This window comes from Felis catus, chromosome E2 (assembly GCF_018350175.1).
Source record: "Felis catus isolate Fca126 chromosome E2, F.catus_Fca126_mat1.0, whole genome shotgun sequence".
NCBI lineage: Eukaryota > Metazoa > Chordata > Mammalia > Carnivora > Felidae > Felis > Felis catus.
In genome coordinates this window covers 57,463,322-57,480,517 of record NC_058382.1, presented here as the reverse complement: position 1 = coordinate 57,480,517, position 17,196 = coordinate 57,463,322, and the positions used below count along the sequence as shown (strand labels likewise).

Sequence of the window (17,196 nt, the reverse complement as noted above, 5' to 3'; positions counted from 1 at the left end):
GCAGACCCAGAAGCATCTTCCAACGGGGACAATCGTCCGAGCCTGGATTCTGCTTGTCTTGGTCAGGATGGGTCGAGTCATAGCCTTTTAAACCGTAACCTCAGAGGGGAGCCTGGGGGGCCCGGTTGGTTAACCATCTGACTTCGGCTCCGGTCATGATCTCCCGGTTCGTGGGTTTGAGCCCGCGTCGGGCTCTGTGCTGACAGCTCGGAGCCTGGAGCCTGTTTCCGATTCTGTGTCTCCCTCTCTCTGCCCCTCCCCAGCTCCCTCTCTCTCTCAAAATAACTTAAAAAAAAAAAAAGAAAGAAAAGCTCCTCCTAAATTTAGAAGAGAGTTTCCCTCCCCAGGCTACAGCTCCTTATCAGCCCTTTGCTAAAAGCCCCCTGGGAGGTGGGCTTCATTGCCCTGGGATCAAGTTTAAGTTTCCCACCGGGGGAATAGCAGGCCTTGTTTGTCTCTCCGGCGCCAGGACTCTGTGCACTTCCCTCCTTGGACCGCTGATCCGGCCGTCCTCCCCTCACTTTCCTGAAGGCCCCACCCCTCCCCCTGGACAAGAGACTGGTCTCCGGCCTGATCTGCTTCTTCTAGAAGGTCCTCTGTAGTGGGGTGAATAGCAGTCCCCAAATGGTGTGTCCATGCCCTGGAACCTACGCACGTGATCGAATTTGGCCATAAGGCCTTTGAGATGTAATTACATTAAGGATCTTCAGATGGGATCATCCTGGATTTGGGAGGGGCTCCGAAACCAATGGCAGGTGGTGCTTATAAGAGGAAGCAGAGGAGACTTGAGACAGAGCCACAGAGGGGGAGGCCAGGTGAAGACAGAGGCAGGGATTGGAGCGACGTGGCCACGGGACGAGGGACGCTTGGAGCCACAGCAGCTGGAAGACGCAGGCAGTGTCCTCCCCAGGGCCTCCAGCATCTGGAGGTCCCCCCCACCCTGCCACACCTTGATTTCAGCCCTCTGGCCTTCAGAACCGTAAGAGAAGACATTTCTGTTGTTTTAAGTCGCCAGGTGGTGGTCAAAGTGACAGGAGCCCCAGGACCCGTCCCTACCTCTTTGGCATCTGCCCCCTCCCCCATTAACTGTCACCCTCTCCAGGGCAGGGACAGCGTCCCCAGAGCCTCTCACATAGGAGGCGCTCGGGCGACAGTCAGTGAACGGGGCTGCACTGCCTTCCAGGCCATACCCAGGACCCACCCCTGCTCCCATCTGTTCTGTGCTGAGCCAGGCAAAGCGGCGGGGAGTGGGGGGTGCTTCCCAGCTTCCTCACCTGGACGCTGGCTCCCACCTCTGGCTGTGTCCCCAGATGGCCCCTGGAGGCCAAGCAGAGGCCTTATGTGTCCGTCCACCTATCTGGTGCACCTGCCCAACTTCTCTACCTCCAGGAGCTTCCCACCATTACCCAGACTGCTCCTCCCTTCTGATTGTCCCTGGGGGGGGGCCTTAAGGTTCCACTGGGGAGGCGCCCAGGGCTGGGAGGCTGGCTCCCTCCCAGGTGGGGGAGGAGGGGCAGGAAGGGGGCCGGTGTTGCCCTGAGCCCCAGAGCCACACCAGTGAGTCTGGGGAGACTTGGAGACCAGGAGTGTGGGGAGGGGGCTTGCAGCCTGCAGGGGGGGACCCCATCCCTGGTCTGGGCGAGCTGCCCAGCAGCTGGGGGACAAGGGAGAGAAGAGGGCTCTTTGAACCGAGAGCTAATTCTGGCACGGGTTGTTTCGGCAAATTGGAGAGAGCTGGGGCAGACCGCGACGCGTTCTTGGTTGGCTCGTCCCCAGCAGTCCCCGAGTCTGATGTCACCGGCGAGGGCACGCAAAAGCTGCGACGGCGTGCCCGGGCGACGCGGAATGTGATTCCGCCGGTAAACCCCAGAGTATAAAGCGTAAAGGCGGGCGTAAAAGGCAACTCGCAAAATGATAAGGATATAGGATGATTACACCCGAGCTACCTTCTTAAAGAGAATAATGTACTGGTTGTGAATATTTACGTATCGGCAAAACCGTATCAGACGCTGGGAGAATAAATAGTGAGCCCTGGGGGGTGGGGAGGGAAGGAGGGAGATGGGTCACAGAAGGATTCCAGCTGTATCCCTTTGGTTTCATTTATTTTTTTTTAAATTTTTTTTAACGTTTATTTATTTTTGAGGCAGGGAGAGACAGAGCATGAACGGGGGAGGGTCAGAGAGAGAGGGAGACACAGACTCCGAAGCAGGCTCCAGGCTCTGAGCTGTCAGCACAGAGCCCGACGCGGGGCTCGAACTCACGGACCGCGAGATCATGCCCTGAGCCGAAGTCGGACGCTTAACCGACTGAGCCACCCAGGTGCCCTGGTTTCATTTATTTTTAAAAGAGCTGCAGACAATATGTACAATAAAAGGTCAGCATCCGTGTGGTGGACAGGTGGGGGTTTGGTAGATTATTTGCCCTCTTTTCCTGTCTGTTTGGAATACAGATGTTCAGAAAAAGTTTAAAAATTATTTTAATGTTTTTATTTATATTTGAGAGAGAGAGAGAGAGAGCGCGCGCGCGTGCGCTTGAGCGGGGGAGGGGCAGAGAGACAGAGGCAGAATCCAAAGCAGCCTCCAGGCTCTGAGCCATCAGTACAGAGCCCGACGCGGGGCCTGATCCACGAACCGTGAGATCATGACCGGACCCGAAGTCGGACGCCCAGCCCACTGAGCCACCCAGGCGCCCCCAGCCTTTCAGACTTTTTCACACAGAGCACACATTTTTATTTTCCAAAACAGAGCTTATGCTCTGTTTATGTTTTTGTAACCTGCTCTTTCCACTTATTAGGACATGGCGAATGCCTTTTCCCATCAGCGAAAACTGCCAGCCTATTGTTGCTGTCTTCTGGACGGTTGTATAGTCGTTAGCAGGTGACCCCTGAGTGATGCAGTGCGCCACCTGCACACCAGTCCTCAGAAGCCCCGCTCCAAATGTTGAACCGGTTGCCAGTTTTTTTAAGATGGAAAGATTTCACAGGCAAACCCAGCTCTCAACAATTCTTGACAAACCCAAAAAAGATCTGTAACGCCGGGATTACATGCTTGCAGAGCAAGGAGGGGCTGGGCCTGAGACGGCTGCCCGTACAGATGGGAGTGGGGGAGGTGCACTTGGCAGGGCCCTACAGGCCCCAACTTTTGGTTAATCCCCTCCTGTCCTTTTATAAAAAGTCCTTTCTATTAACCGTCTGACCCCCGTAAGCCTCTGAGTCGCCACCAGAGGCCTCGAGATGACACGTGTAGATAGGTGTTGAATGAATGAAGGGTTCACACTTCAAAGCCACGATAGGCTGGAAGCCGAAGATGCTTTCTATATTTCATTTAAATAGCCCAGATGGGGAGTTGCTATGGCAACTGCGGGACCGTATTACGATCGCTTCAAGAGTGATCACAGAGGGTCCTCCAAGAAGCAGCACCCCCCATCCCTCCCCCCACCCCCTGAGTCTTCACCTCCAGGGTGGCTAAGATCCCAGGTACTGTTTCACAGGGGAAGGAGGCTTGCTTTTAGAACAGAATGTTCGCTCTGGAAGGGAGCCCCGGGCCCCGCAGAGGACGGTAGATTCTGGCCCCTCCCCCCGTAGGAAGGATTCCTTTTATGATTTGCCGCCCCGGGCATCCCAGGCTTTGAACATTTGTCTGCCAAACAGGCTGCATTTAGGAAGCACAGAGTTGTTCTCTCACTTAAAGAGAAAACGAGGGGCGCCTGGGTGGCTCGGTCGGGGAAACCTCTCCCTCGTGACTTTGGCTCAGGTCGTGATCTCCCGGTTTGTGGGATCAAACCCAGAGTCGGGCTCTGCAGGGCCAGCGTGGAGCCTGCTTGGGGTTCTCTCTCCTCCTCTCTGTGCCTACCCTGCACACACGTGTGCCTGCGCACGCCCTCTCTCTCTCTCTCTCTCTCTCAAAATAAATCAAAAAGAGAAAGAAAAAAACAGAAAATCAAAGATGAATTGTGGTAGCCGAATTGTGGTTGTCATACCGTTAATTAAATGCCATGTAGTTGAATAAGTGGGTTCTAATCCTGGCTCTGCCATTCACTTGCTGTGTGACCTTGGGCAAGTTACAAAACTCCTCTGGGCCTCTGGTCACTATTTATTTAGTTATTGAAGGTTTATCTATTGAGAGAGAGAGAGAGAGAGAGAGAGAGAGAGAGAGAGAGAGAGAATCCCAAGCAGACTCCATGCTGTCCATGGAGAGCCCAACTTGAGGCTCGATCTCACAAACTGTGAGATCATGACCTGAGCCGAAACCACGAGTCAGATGCTTAACCGACTGAGCCACCCAGGTGTCCCAAGCGCAGTCCCCATCTTATGAGGTTGCTGCAAACTGTTCGATATATGGCAAGGCCTTTAGCCCTGAACACAGTGCTTGGCTGATAATGGCAGCCACTCAGTCGTGGCCACCACAACTTAGATGACTGAGAACAATCAGAGCGTGAGTTTAGCGAGAGTTTATCTGCGCAGCCGCGGTGAGAGTAAAGCAGAGAAACCCGGCCCCCATTACTATAGCTAAGGACCACTGGAGTCATCCAAGAACCCTAAACTGGGCGCCATGGCAAAGTGTTTGCCGCTGGGGCCGCGAACGTGGTGTTGGGCCTTCGAACTGGATTCTGCCCTGACTCTCCAGCCCCCCCACCCCCGTCCCGGGTCCCTGACCTCCTGGGGCGTACTGCCCCCTCCTGGGTAACCAACCGCCCTCGGACCCAGCACCCGTTCTAAATTCCTTGAAAAGTTAAAAATGAATTCCCCGGGGCGCCTGGTGGGCTCAGTGGGTACAGCACGCAACTCATGATCTCAGGGTTGTACATTGTAACCCCACATTGGGCACAGAGATTTCTTAAAAATAAAATCTTAAAAAAAAAAAAAAAAAAAGAGAAAAGAATCCCCCAAGCTCTCGGCCAGGGCTCTCTGGGTGGGAATCTGGTGGTGTCCATTAGATGCACTCGTGTGAGGTTCGGAAGGCAGGGGCGGGGGAGAGAGAAGCTGTCTGTGGCCTGTTTCCCCCTCACGCGCATGGCGGGTGCTGACGTCCGGTCTCCAGTTTTGTGGGTGTGTCGAGGCAGGTGCAGGGCAGCCGTGGGGGCTGATAGCCTGGATGGCAGCTCAGAGGGCGTGTTCTTGACTCAGTGGCCTCCTGAACCGCTTTCTGATTCTTACTCCTCCTGAGGGCGGCAGTTCCCCCGGCGGGTCAGTTCGGTGGCATCTGGGGGTCATTACGGCGGCTGGGTCCGGAGCTGCTTCTCCGCCAGCCATCGCTTCTGTAAGCACCTAATACCCTGTACTAAGTTGCTTTCTGCTAGAAATACTTTGAATCGTTTCTGCTTTCTGTACAGAGCCTGACTCAGCCCACCTGGCTGGGTCCCCACCCCTGCTGGCCCCTGGTGTGTGTGCCCCTCCCGACCTTCCATTAGCGGCTGGGTCTTGATTCTGAGCCTGGCTCTGATCTCAGGCTGCTGCTTACCTCCAGTGTAGACAACCCACTTCAGACTGTGACCCGCCTGCCCACAAGCATTCGGTCCCTGCTCCTCAAGAAAAACGCGGTACCAGGGGAGTGGTTCCAGGTCCTTGCTACACTCTGATTTCTGGAATCTCGCACTTAGCGATGAGTAAGTTCAGGAGTCACTAAGGAACATTTCAAAACTACAAAGAACGAGTCTGGCTTGCAAATGACATCCAGTGTCATCACATCAAAGGGCCTGGGGGGGGGGGGACCGGTTTTCCTTTACGTGCCTTAAAAAATGTGGAGGTTAAATTAGTGATTACATCGTGACCTTTTTCTTAGTAGTGTTTCAATCTTTCTAAACTACAAAAGTAATAGATTTCCGATGTAACTAATTCTGGTAGTTTCGAAGGGTATAAAAGAAAAAGTCTGGAAGAACACAGACCAAAGTACAAACTGTGGGCGCCTCAATCATCTGTACTCTTGTGGCTTTGTGATGTGCACACACAGACACACACACACACAGACACAGGCGTGCATAGATAGAATTTTTTTGATACAATGAAATTACATGTAAGTGGGGCGCTTGGGTGGCTCCGTCGGTTAAGCATCTGACTCTTGACCTCGGCTCAGGTCACGATCTCACGGTTGATGGGTTCGAGCCCCGCGTCACGCTCCGTGCTGACAGCACAGAGGCTGCTTGGGGATTCTCTGTCCCTCTCTCTCTGTCCCTCCCCTGCCCCCCCCTTAAAATAAAAAAACTTACAAAAATAAAAGAAATTACGTTAAGTGACGTTGTACACATACGTGAAGCCTTATTTTTACGTGTGCATGTGTATAGTTTTGCAGTGTGCTATTTTCAGTTAATGCATCAAAGAAAATGTTCGTCGTCAGTTCGCATAGACGGATCTCCTTTTACTTAAATTCTCCTTCCCTTTCAAGATCATGGAGGTATCCCTACTTGACTGGTCCCCCGCGATGGACACTGTGGCAGGCAGAATTCTGTGACGCCCCCCAGTGACCCACACCATGCGTATCCCCCGGGCTTGGGTGCAGAGGACCGATAAAGAGGAAGGGGCGTCGCTCCTGTGGCTGGGGCGTGTTCCACGGCACCGCTGATTTTAAGAAAGGGTGATGCTCCCCGGTGGGCCTGACCTAAAAGGGTGAGTCCTCTCTGGCGGGGAAGTCCAAAGTGTCCGAGGGTTTGGTGCGATGGGGGTACTACATTGCTGGGGGCGGGTGGCTGAGAGAGACTCCTGGCCGACGGTCAGCACGAAAACGGGGATCTCGGGTACAAAGCCACGAGGAAGCACATTCCGCCACCAAGCTGAACGCGCTTGGAACCGGCCCTGAGCCCCAGGCGACGGCACCTTGCTGGCCTTGGCGTTTCGATGCCCCGAGGACCCGGCCGTGGTGCTCGGTGCCGCTGACCTGCGCGGCTGTGGGGGCGTCCGTGGGTGGCAAGGGCTCGGGAGGGTCTGGTTTTAAGGTGGCGGAAATGTGTTCCCCAGCCGTAGAAAAGGAAGATGGCATTTAGGTTGTCCCCAGCTTTTGCTTCTTTGTCTTGAACTCCTTTGGCTACACGTTCTCGCTCCAGAGTTTCTGCAGGGCTTTTAAGCTGAACCTTTAGATGATGACAGGAACCCCACGCCCTCACCTGCACTGGGTCTTATGATTTTTTTTTGTTTTTTGTTTTGGTGGTAAAATACACATAACATCTACCACTTTAACCATTTTATTTAGTTAAAAAATTTTTGTTTAAGTTTATTTATTTGGGGAGAGAGAGAGAGAGGCAGAGAGAGAGAGGATCCCAAGCAGGCTCCGCACCGTCAGCCCAGAGCCCGCCACGGGGCTCGAACCGAGGACCTGAGCCGAGATCAAGGGTCAGACGCTTGATCGACTGAGCCACCCAGGTGCCCCCATTTTAACCATTTTAAAGTGAATTATTCGGCGGCATCACACACATTCATCGTGTGGCTCAGCCATCACTGCTGTCTGGTTCCGGAACTTTCCATCACCCCCAAAGAACACCTGCTACCCATTAAGCAGCCCCTCTCTACCTCTACCCCCACCGCCCCAGCCCAGACCAGCCAACTGTGCTTTCTGTCTCAAAAAACAAACAGGGATGAACACAGTCCAGTCCCCCCCACCCCCCCACCCCCCACCCCCACCTTCCTTGTTCTGCAGCCTGCTGATCCCAAGTGGGAGAGCCGCCTGTATCTTGTCTGGCCCGGGGCCTCCTCAGGCCCTCCCCTCTCTGGGCAGGGGGCAGAGTGGCGAGGGGACAGCATGGAGGGGTGGGGACTGCGGCCAGGGAAGAGGTCCTGCCCTGTTTCAGAGGGCGGCTCTCACCCCACATCACAGTGGCCGCTGTGTTCTCAGATCTCATGATGTTCAAGAGGGCCTGGATCGGGATATTTATGGAACAGGGGCTGGCATCTCATGCAGAAAGCACGTTCTAGTTGTTCCGGACGACGTGGAGATGCGGGGGTGGTCGGGAGCTGGGAGCCATTCTGCCCCGCGGGCTGGCTCCCTTGCCAAGGGAATGAATGAGAGGTGCAGGAACAGCGGGTCCCAGGTTGCTGGAGGCTGGAAAGCCCCAGACAGACACCCCCGGCTCGGTCTCCAGGCCCAGCTCGTTCCTGCCAGGCTCTTTAAAGATTCTAGAACATTCTCTTCAGCTGCCTGTGTGCCTGGCTGTTTCCATAGCATCTGAGGAAAAGCAAGCCTGGGTGTGTTGCTTTCCTGGAGTATCTTAAGGCCCCCTTTGGGCCGAGCACCCCCTCCCCATGTGACCTGGAGATGTCCCCCGGAGGGGGTTGTTGGCTGGATTTATGCTCGCCCTCAGCAGATGCTGTGGGAGGGCTCTGACCTCCCCAGCCGGGTGCATTGTGCTGAGTTGGCCTTGGGGGCTGGGGCTGTTCCTGGGCTGAAAGAGAGAGAGAGGAAACCCCACCCCTGCAGCCTGCAGCCCGCGCGGGCCTCTGGGAGGAGGCTGGGGGCACACCAGCTGTTGGGGGGGGGCTGGAGAGCTCTGGGGGTGCAAGCAGGCCTCCCTAGGGCTGCCTGGCTGAGGGGGGACGTGCTGGTTTTAACAAGCCCACAGGGGCCTGAAAACCTGGCTCCCACTTGGAAGTTTTCCTAAAAGGCTCTTCTAGACAAAGGCCGTTACACCCGAAGGTCTGCAGTCACATTAACTTAGGATCTCAGGTTTCATTTATGTGTGGGAAAGCCGTGGCCCTGGGCCTCCCATGCAGCCCCCCGCCAGCGCCCCCCGGTGGCGACATGAGAGAGTGAGGGGTGTTTTGGGGAAGGGGGGTGGGGGCCCTCCCCGCGCAGGAGGGGCCGCCGTTGTCACTGAGGGCACACCCCGCGCTCGTCTCTGAGGGATGCGGTATGGTTAAACCATTTTACAGGCGAGGAAACTGAGGCTCAGAGAGCCGAAGCTGTTTGCCTGAGATGGCAAAGCTAAGCGGTGAAGCTGGGACTTGAACCCAAGTCTGTCGGCTCAAAAGGTTGCGCTCACGTCTTTCTTTCTCTCCCCCCCCCCCAGGAACCCATCATAAAGACAGGACGAGATAGCTATTTAATTATTCATGATGCACACTTTCAGTTAAAAAAAAAAAAAAAGCTCCAGAGGCCATTTTCTTTTCTTTTCTTTTTCTTTTAATATTTTTTTAAAGGCTTACGTTTGAGAGAGACAGAGAGTGAGTGGGGGAGGGGCAGAGAGCGGGAGGCACAAAATCCAACCCGAGCTCCAGGCTCCCAGCTGTCAGCACAGAGCCCATGGCGGGGCTCGAACTCACGAACCCGTGCTTAACCGACTGAGCCACCCAGGCGCCCCCGGAGGCCATTTTCACGGCACCCTGGGGTTCCACTCTGAAAGGCTGCTCTGGGCTCTGGTTTCCGAGATTCTGATGTCCACCCTGGGCTGACCCCGGGGCCCTTTCCCTCAGGGCCCGGGCTGGCTGAGTCAGAAGGGCCCTCCTGTCTCCATCTGCCCCGCACGCACGCGGGGACCGCCAGCCTCCCTGCAGAAGCTACACAGCTAGAAGAGTAGAAGCCACATCTGAAGAGCAATCCGACCCCCAGATGTAGGCTTTCTCATGCAAAATCGTGTGCCCTTGACCCAGGGGGGCTTTGAAACCAAGAAAACTCAGGGTAGGATCACTGGACGGGAGGTCCTGGGGCAGAGACAGCAGGCGGGGGAGTGGGGGCCCTCGCTCTGATTCTGGTTTTCCCCCCGGGCAAGCTGTGTGGCCCCCTGGGCTGAAAGTCCCTCTGCTTCCCTGGCTCTCGGTGTCCCCTGGTCAGTCTTCCGTAACGCGATGGCTAAGAGACTGGAGATTTTGTGGGGGGTGACGTTAGGGCTCGTGTTAATTGCTGTGTAATCACTGGAATGTTAAAACATCCACGGGGGAAGCTCACTCTTCCATCGGGGGTCCTGACGCTTGAGCAGGCGCAGAACCACCCGCAGGGCACGTTACAATGCAGATGGCTGGGCCCACCCCTAGCATTTCTGATTCAGCGACTTCGACTTTTTTTTTTTTGAGAGCGACAGAGAGAGCGAGCAGGGGAGGGGCAGAGAGAGAGAGAGAGAGAGAGAATCCCAAGCGGCCTCCACACTGTCAGCGCAGACCCCGACATAGGGTTCGAACCCAGGAAACTGGGACATCAGGACCCGAGCCGAAACCGAGAGTCAGACGCTTAACTGACTGAGCCCCCCAGGTGCCCCGTGGCTTTGACTTTGGAGCAAGGATGCCGTTGGCGCTGCGCTGACCAGGCAGAGGCTGCTTGGGATTCTCTCTCTGCCCCTCCCCTGCTCCCGTGCTCTCTCTCTCTCTCTCTCTCTCTCTCTCTCTCTCTGGTGCCTCTTAGGGGTCAGAAGGGCCAGGAGGGGATTTTAACCTTGGGCTAAAAATGTGGGGTTTTTTTTTTTTTTTTTTTTGATGAGGGTGGACGCACAGTCTCAACTTGACCTCTGGAGGGGCTGGAGGCTGAGGTCGGCCACGCAGGTGGTCCGCCACGTCCTCAGTGAGCGAGCCCCGGGAAAACTAGACATCAGGGCTCCGGTGAGCCACTCGTTTTGGTGATACTCCGAGCACATCAGTGCTGCGGGAATAAGCACCCCTTTGGGACCCCTGGAAGCTTGTGCTCCGTGTTTCCGGAACTCTGCCCTATGCACCTCTTCCCTTTGCTGAATCAGTCTGTCAACTGTAATGGCATGGGTCCAATGGCTTTTCTGAGTCCTCCTGGTAAGTCGTCAAATCTGAGTGTGATCTCGGGTGCCCCCAAACTTGCCGTCGGTGTCAGAAGTGAGGCGGTCTTGGGACTCCCAAACTTGGCGAGCAGCCATTGGAAACCACGATGCCGTGCAAAGGCCCTGTGGTACGAAGGCATGCTATGCACTGGGACTTTCGCCAGGCCGGTGTAGCTAGGATAGATGGTGAGGGGGTTGGGGTGTCAGCCATGGAGACATAGGCACAGTGCCTGGGCTTGCTTGTCACCCCACACTGGTGTGCGGTCTCCCAGCTGCTGGAGATAGACAGCTCGGGCCTCCAGGACCCGAGTGTTCCTGCACCCTCGTCCTCCCAACCACGTTTCGGGGCAAGTGGTGATTATGCCCATTTCACAGATGAGGGGCCTGCGGCCCAGAGGGGCGGTAAGTGACCCCCGTAAGTGACACAGATGTGCTGGAATCGGGTCTGACTCCAGAGCCGGGCCCTGGGCCCCACTTCAGCCAGCAGGAGGGCTTACCTAACATACCCCTTTGGCTGATTTGCTCAAAGATGCTTTCTTGAGTGCTCCCCAGGCCAGCCTGTGCTGGGGATTTCGTGGCTGACTTAATTCGGGTCCCAAACCAACAGAACCCAAGGCAAGGTCATTTGGGAAGTGGTCTAAGATACGGGAGCAGGAGGGTCGAGGTGAGACAGGAGGGAAGAAATAATGGGAGGGTTGTGACCATACGAGGCAGCAGGGACTCGGTCTCCCCGGGGCACCCTGGAGGCTGTCGTGTTCCCTCTAAGGTCAAGGCAGCTGATACTTGCCCTCCCCTCCCTCACACTGGCCCAGGACATCAGGCCTCTGCATTTCCTTCCCTTACAGGTGAGCAGAGTGGTCTTGGCCAAAGACAGCAGCCACTGGGCAGAGAAATGCAGGTGTGGGTGGTGGAGGGCAGGTGGGCGCATCACATAAGGGCAAAGGGGTCAGGGGCCAGCGACTTCGACTTTTTTTTTTTTTTTTTTTTTTTTGAGAGCGACAGAGAGAGCGAGCAGGGGAGGGACAGAGACAGAGAGAGGGAGAGAGAATCCGAAGCCGGTTCCATACCGTCAGCACAGAGCCTGACTCGGGGCTCGACCCCACCTACCCTGAGATCATGCGTGGTCAGCATATTATTAACATATAATTCACAAGGGGTCTCAGACTCCAATTCCAGGGCCAGACAGGGACCACGAGCGAGCACATGGTCTGGGTGGGGACAAGGGTGGCCGACCGCCCAGGTCTGGCCTCAGAACTGTCTGGTTTTAAACCCGAAAGACCCACGTCCCAGGCAACTCAGAATGGTTGGTGGTCCCCGTGTAGACCGTAGAGCCGTGCAGAGCAGGTGTCCCCCTTCCCCCCCCGAAAGCAGCAGTGGCCTCCTAACTCAGTGAACTTCACCGGTCAGGGGTGTCATCAGCTAACAGTTCAAGAAGCGTCAGAAACCTGGATTCTATGTGAAATTTACCAATTCTCATTGGAATGAATCCACATTTATTTATTTATTTATTTATTTATTTATTTATTTATTTTTTAAACATTTATTTATTATTGAGAGACAGAGACAGAGCATGAGCATGGGAGGGGCCGAGAGACAGGGAGACACAGAACCCAAGGCAGGCTCCAGGCTCCGAGCCGTCAGCCCAGAGCCCGACGCGGGGCTCGAACTCACGGACCGCGAGATCGTGACCTGAGCCGAAGTCGGACGCTGAACCGACTGAGCCACCCAGGCGCCCCTCGGCTGGGTAGGTCTTGACCTCTGTTATCCCGAAAAGCTTCTGAGTAGCCTCGTTGGTGCTTTATCTTCTTGAATGTTTCTACCTCTTCTCATTATGAGAGAATTATAACTGTATTATAGAAAATTTAGAAAATGGAGGAAAGAAAAAAAGCAGCCCGAAGAGATCAGCCCCCCAGAGCGAGGCCAGTGGGATCTTCGTTTATTGCGTCTCATGCTCCCCCACCATTTGGTACACAGGTACATGTATTTGTACCTGTTTCTTCGCACGTATCTGTGACGCTGCTGATCACGTAAATTACTTACCCTGCCTTTTGACTTAAGCCTGAGCATTTGCGCGTTACTACACGGTGTTGATCACCAGCTATGGCTGGTTTTAGCTTCATTTGATTTTTCTGGTGGAGGGGCTTTCTGTCCTGTAGTAATAAGGCCCAGAGGAAAGTGGTTTTAAGCGGCCGCGACACCTTGGGTTCAGAATCCAGCTGTGCGGATTCCCCACGGCGTGACCTCTCCAGGCCTCAGTTTGCCTCGCCTGGAAAATGGGGATAATGAATAGCACCGCCTCCGAGGTTGCTGAGAGGATGAGCGCTTCTGTAATATGCGTGTGTGTATCCCCGGGACTCGAGATCTCGCACAACATATGGGCTGTTTCGTAAACCGTTTCCCTGCGATGCCGCGATTTCTCGGCGTCATTTTGGGGGGGGACCCTTCTCCGTGGCCGTCTCAGGTTTCTGCCTGTCTTGTAAGCAGAACCATTGACTGTCTGTAAGGCTGTTTAAGTAGCAGAAGGCCTTGTTGGTTGGACGTGTTCCCCCGAGCCGAAGGCAGCTTTGGTTCTCTGCCCGCTAAGACACGGAGTCTTGCCTCAGGACAATGGCCAGGCGGGCTTCCAGCCCAGCAGAAGAGGTTTGGATTTCCTGAGCTCAGGGTTCCTCCGTGGGGAGGAACATGCTGGGCCACGGCTCATCGCCCCCGAGGGACCTGGGACACAGGGAGCAGAGGCAGACCTAAGCTCACGTTGCTGCTGTGCTGTGGGTAGTGAAGCCCTTCTCTGACCCAGGGAGCTCGTGTCTTCCTTCAGCCTTGGAGCTGGTAGGCCACTCGTGGGCTGTGTGCAGGGAACGATGTCTGCTCACCGCAGTCCCCGGGTCGCTCGGCGGTCCTCTCGGCGTATGTACTGCTCATCCACGGTCCCGGGCCACTCCGTGGTCCTCCCCAGCATGCGTTCTGCTCATCCACAGTCCTGAGCACTCGGTGGTCCTCCCGGTGTATATACTGCTCGTCCATAGTCCTAAACTGCCCGGTGGTCCTCCCCAGCCTGTGTCCTGCTCGTCCACGGTCCTGAGCCACTCAGTGGTCCACCCCCCCCCCCCCCCCGGCATGTGTCCTGCTCATCCACGGTCCTGAGCCACTTGGTGGTCCTCCTGGTGTATGTACTACTCATCCACAGTCCTGAACCACCCGGTGATCATCCCCAGCCTGTGTCCTTCTTGTCTATGGTCCTTAACCACTCAGTGATCCTCCCCAGCATGTGTCCTGCTTGTCCAAGTTCCCGGGCCACTTGGCTGTCCTCCCCGGCATGCATCCTGCTCGTCCACGGTCCTGAGCACTCGGTGGTCCTCCCGGTGTATATACTGCTCGTCCACAGTTCTAAACCGCCCGGTGGTCCTCCCCAGCCTGTGTCCTGCTCGTCCACGGTCCTGAGCCACTCAGTGGTCCTCCCCGGCATGCATCCTGCTCATCCACGGTCCTGAGCCACTCAGTGGTCCTCCCCAGCATGCGTCCTGCTCATCCACGGTCCCGGGCCACTCGGTGGTCCTCCCGGTGTATGTACTGCTCATCCACAGTCCTGAACCGCCCGGTGGTCCTCCCCAGCCTGTGTCCTTCTTGTCTATGGTCCTTAACCACTCAGTGATCCTCCCCAGCATGTGTCCTTCTCGTCCACGTTCCCGGGCCACTTGGCTGTCCTCCCCGGCATGCATCCTGCTCGTCCACGGTCCCGGGCCACTCAGTGGTCCTCCTGGTGTATGTACTGTTCGTCCATGGTCCCAGGCCACTTGGGGGTCCTCCCCAACATACATCTTGCTCATTCACGGTCCCGGGCCACTCGGTGGTCCGCCCTGGCATGCGTCCTGTTCGTCCACGGTCCCGGGCCACTCAGTGGTCCTCCTGGTGTATGTACTGTTCGTCCATGGTCCCAGGCCACTTGGGGGTCCTCCCCAACATACATCTTGCTCATTCACGGTCCCGGGCCACTCGGTGGTCCGCCCTGGCATGCGTCCTGTTCGTCCACGGTCCTGGGCCACTCGGTGATCCTCCCGGCGTATGTACTGCTCGTCCACGGTCCCGGGCCACTCGGTGATCCTCCCCAGCACCACTCCAGCGGGTGCCCAGCTTTCCCTCACTTCTCTTTCCTGTCACCCTTTGGACCAATCTCCCGCTGTCGGAAACATAGGTTATTTCCAACGTTTTCACTATTTATGCAACGCTGCAGTGAGCAGTCTTGTAGCTACGCTTGGCTCTCGTGTGACTCTTTCCAAACCATGAGTCAGAAGGAAGCTGAGTGACGGGCCCCTGCCATTGGCTTATTATGGCTCTTGAGCCCCTCGTAGATTGAGGCCTAAATGATCTGAGCTGCTGGGGTGTTGCTCGCCCCGTTCCCCGCTGGCCCATCTCCTTGGGCCTGTACAACCATTCCAGCCTTCCCGTCCTCCGGAATCCCCCTGGGGAGCACTTCACACGCTGAACTCTAAAGGAAGGGCCATCGGGGTGCCTGGGTGGCTCAGTCGGTTGAGCGACCGACTTCGGCTCAGGTCATGATCTCTCGGTCTGTGAGTTCGAGCCCCACGTCGGGCTCTGTGCCGACCGCTCGGAGCCTGGAAACTGCTTCGGATTCTGTGTCTCCCTCTCTCTCTGCCCCTCCCCCACTCATGCTCTGTCTCTGTCTCCGAAATAAATAAACGTAAAAAAAAATTTTTTTTTTTAAAGGAAGGGCCATCCCTCTGACTTTGGCACCAGACCCCGAGCTCTTCAAGAGAGAGATATCCTTAACCTTGTGTCCCCAGTTACCTGGCACATAGTAGGTGCTCATCCAATGCTGGCTGAACCCCTCCAGTCAGGAGCCATAAATCAAACCAGAAGGATATCAAGACATCGTACTTCACCGTATTTAACCCACTGGCTCTCTCTCACTGAGTCCCCCGCATGGTAAACATCATCCTAACTTCTAACAGCATGGATTTGTTGTCCGGCTTTTGTGCGCGAACCACACACACACACACACACACACACACACACACACACACACCCCGCGTGCTCTTTTCACGTCTGGTTCCTCTGACTTGGCGTCACATTCGTGAGACCCGGCCCCGCCGCCACGGGCAGTCGTAACTCATTCTTTGTTCTGCGGGGGTCTCTGTCCTGTGGATAGACCACCCTTCCCCCCCACCCTTCTACCGTCGATGGGGCATTCGCGTCATTGCCAGCGTGAGTAGTGCTGCTAAGAACATTCTAGCACAAGGTCTTAAACGTGCCCTGGTCCTGTGGGCGTGTTCTGAGGAGTAGAGTGGCTGCGTGTGTCTAAGTTAGGCATTCGTAGATACTCTCAAGTGGTTAGAAACCGTTTATCCGATGAATGACGTTCTCGAATCTAAGAATCAGGGTGATGGATACATCGAAAGAGTAACTACGGTCAGGGCTGGTCTCCGGGGCTTTGGGGCCGTGAAGTCACACAGGGCCCCCTGATTGGGTGGGCCACGCTTGGGATTTAATTCTCCGTGGTAGCTGGTTTGAAATTCTTAATAATTTTATCTTTGCATTTGCGTTGTTTTAATCTGCTTTTTTTAAAGTTCGTTTGTCCATTAAAAACATTTGTTAAGGTTTATTTTTGGCGGGGGGAGGGGCCGAGAGAGAGGGAGACACAGGATCCGAAGCAGGCTCCAGGCTCCGAGCGGTCAGCACAGAGCCCGACGTGGGGCTCGAACCCACAAACTGTGCGATCGTGACCTGAGCTGAAGTTGGGTGCTTAACCGACTGAGCCACCCAGATGCCCCCATGTATCCATTTTTGAGAAAGAGAGAGAGAGAGAGAGAGAGAGAGAGAGAGAGAGAGAATGCACAAGCAGGGGAGAGGCAGAGAAAGGGGAGGAGAATCCCAAGCAGACTGTGAACTGTCAGCGTGGAGCCTGATGCGGGGCTCGAACCCACGAACTGCGAGATCACGACCTGAGCCGGAGTTGGACACTTACCCAGCTGAGCCACCCAGGCGCCCCTGTGTTTGCGTTTTGTAAGTCAGGTGTGATGGGACAGTGTAGCACGCGTGGGGCCTTGCTGGTGCCTCCCGCTGCCACCTCCCTGCCTCCCGGAACCCATCACAGCCGCCGGCTCCCTTCCCTCCCCAGGAACCACCGCGACTCTCCACCCACTTGTCCGAGAGCGTCCTGTGCCCCAGGGGGTGTGTCCTCAAATAATACATTAAAAACGGCAGGACAAGTAGGGTTGGGGGGAGGGGGTGGCGGGGTGGGGGAGGGGAGGGTGGCCAGAAGAAAGGAGAAAGGTCTTTCCTGTCCTTTGAGCCAGGAGGCACACCTCCTCACCTCCCCCCTGCTGGGGTTTATCCCGCTCTCGCTGTGGCCCCTGCCCTCTGCCAGCACGGCACACACACGTGACCACGTGTAGCCTCTCACCGCCCCTGTGACCTCAGCCTTGCTGTCACCATCCCCCGTGGGCAGACAAGGAGGCGGAGGCAGGGAGGCAGGGAGCTCGG

General features: G+C 55.8%; 1 protein-coding gene across 3 annotated transcripts in view; it reads left to right on the top strand.

Moving 5' to 3' along the window:
* Positions 1-784: 784 nt before the first annotated feature.
* MEAK7 (MTOR associated protein, eak-7 homolog) overlaps positions 785-17,196 on the top strand; it is a 52,962-nt gene continuing 36,550 nt past the window's right edge. For 2 of the 3 annotated variants that reach the window (XM_045045559.1, XM_019820148.3), the window contains exon 1: positions 789-979. The gene's annotated coding sequence lies outside the window, so the exon portion shown is untranslated. Of the gene's footprint in view, positions 980-17,196 lie in introns of all 3 variants that reach the window. The other variant, XM_023246036.2, reaches the window with a different exon arrangement.